Here is a 1,863-nt window from a genome sequence, read left to right as displayed (position 1 = left end):
CCGTTCACTGACACACAGCCTTCCTGAGAGCTGCAGTCCATCCCCACCTTTAATCAGGCAGCACTGTCCTTCCTGTGACATGCCCCATCTAGAATGGAAGGACAGGTATCAATACCCGCACTTGGGAATGGGGCGACAGTTTTAAAATATTTACACTGTCCCCAGCGGAGAATTGAGCCCTGTGACAGGCGGGGATACTAACTACTATACTACCGAGAACAAGAGTGTCAAAGGAGGCCCTTCAACCAAATGTGGCCACACTTCTCAAATACAACTGCCTAATGAACTGAATCACATTTCACAATTCTTACTCCACAGACTTATATGTCTTGGCATCACAAGCTCACATCTGAATATTTATTCAGGTTGTAAGGGTTTCTGTCGCTCTGAACAATGCAGACAGTATATTCCAAATTCCAACCACCCACTGGCTGATAAAGCTTTTTCGCACATCTTCGCGACTGCGCTACTCAGTTCCTCTGATTCTGGGGCTGGGAATTGGGACTATGTGGCAGCAGTGGTTACTGCCTTGTGTGGGGAAACTGGTGAAGTAGCCAATGTTAAACTGCATTACGATTGAAGCATACATTTCAACAACACCTGTACTGTCCCCGGAGTTTTTGATGTTTTGGAGAAATCTACTTATCTCAGCCTTCAGCATATTAATGATGGAATCACCACAGCCTCTGGGGGAACCGATATTAAACGGTCAGCCCATTCTGAGTTCCCACATATCTGCCACTGTTCGCTTAGCACTAATATTGTGCATTATTTGCGCTGCCTAATATGTCCTATGAGACTGTATTTATTGCACACTATCAGCGCTCTCATCTGTGGGATGCCGTGATCGTATAGTGGTTAGTACTCTGCGTTGTGGCCGCAGCAACCTCGGTTCGAATCCGAGTCACGGCAGTAATTCCTCTATCTGCTGCAGCTCTTGGGAAACACCAAGGAATCAGTTGTTTGGGTAAGGTAATTTTTTCCCTTCAAATTCTGCTCGCTCACATCTCTGTATTTCATATGTCAGAATTCAAATCCACCCGTTCTCAGAAATTTCACTCCTTCCTACCATCACTAACTGAACTTTTCATCCCACAGCCCCATTACATTAATTTAGAGATGCCGGTGTTGGACTATGGTGTAAAAAGTTAAAAACCATACAACGCCAGGTTGGAGTCTAACAGGTTTAACTGAGCACTAGTTTTCGGAGCACTGCTCTTTCATCATGTGGTTGCGGAGTCATTTCCTATATCATTAAGGCATTGCAGAATCGAACACAGACTCTCACATTGATAGTGTTCAGTCTGTGCTGCTGCGGTCACCGTTGCTGGGTGAACGTGCCCCAACCCCACCATCGGGACCTGCAGATCAGCTGATCCATTTGGTTACGGCTGTTGTGAGGCCAATCCTCAGGTAGCAGCTTTTACTGATATGGACTTGCGATTATGGGCGGTCAAGCTCAGGAAAATGACACAGGACAATATCGAGGAAAAGCGACTTCTTTCAGACAGATTAGTTTCACGGCTTTTCCGCAATGGCCGAGCACTGTTACCACGGAACTGTTAACTCAGATACAGAGCAAATGGACCAGAGACCCGGGTTTGACTCCAACCATGCCAGGTGTTAGAATTGGGATACAATACATATCTGGAATTACGAATCTAATAACACCTATAAATACATGGCCAATTGTTGAAAAAAACAAAACCATCGTGTTCACTGACGTCCTTTGAGGAAGGAACCTGCTATTCTTACCTGGTCAGGCCTCGATGTGACTCCAGACTCACTGCTATACGGTTGAGTCTCGACTACCCGCTGTGCAATTAGGGACTGCAATCAATACTCCCGAGACAGTCACGCCCT

At 45.9% G+C, this 1,863-nt stretch overlaps 1 non-coding gene across 1 annotated transcript; it reads left to right on the top strand.

Moving 5' to 3' along the window:
* The first annotated feature begins 840 nt into the window (after positions 1–840).
* Positions 841–912, top strand: trnah-gug (transfer RNA histidin (anticodon GUG)). Its single transcript has one exon. It is a non-coding gene; the product is annotated as a tRNA-His (tRNA).
* Positions 913–1,863: the final 951 nt, after the last annotated feature.

Source organism: Hemiscyllium ocellatum, unplaced genomic scaffold, assembly GCF_020745735.1.
Source record: "Hemiscyllium ocellatum isolate sHemOce1 unplaced genomic scaffold, sHemOce1.pat.X.cur. scaffold_1198_pat_ctg1, whole genome shotgun sequence".
Classification (NCBI taxonomy): domain Eukaryota; kingdom Metazoa; phylum Chordata; class Chondrichthyes; order Orectolobiformes; family Hemiscylliidae; genus Hemiscyllium; species Hemiscyllium ocellatum.
Note: the sequence above shows the minus strand (reverse complement) of the source record. Positions and strands in the feature narration are given on the sequence as shown.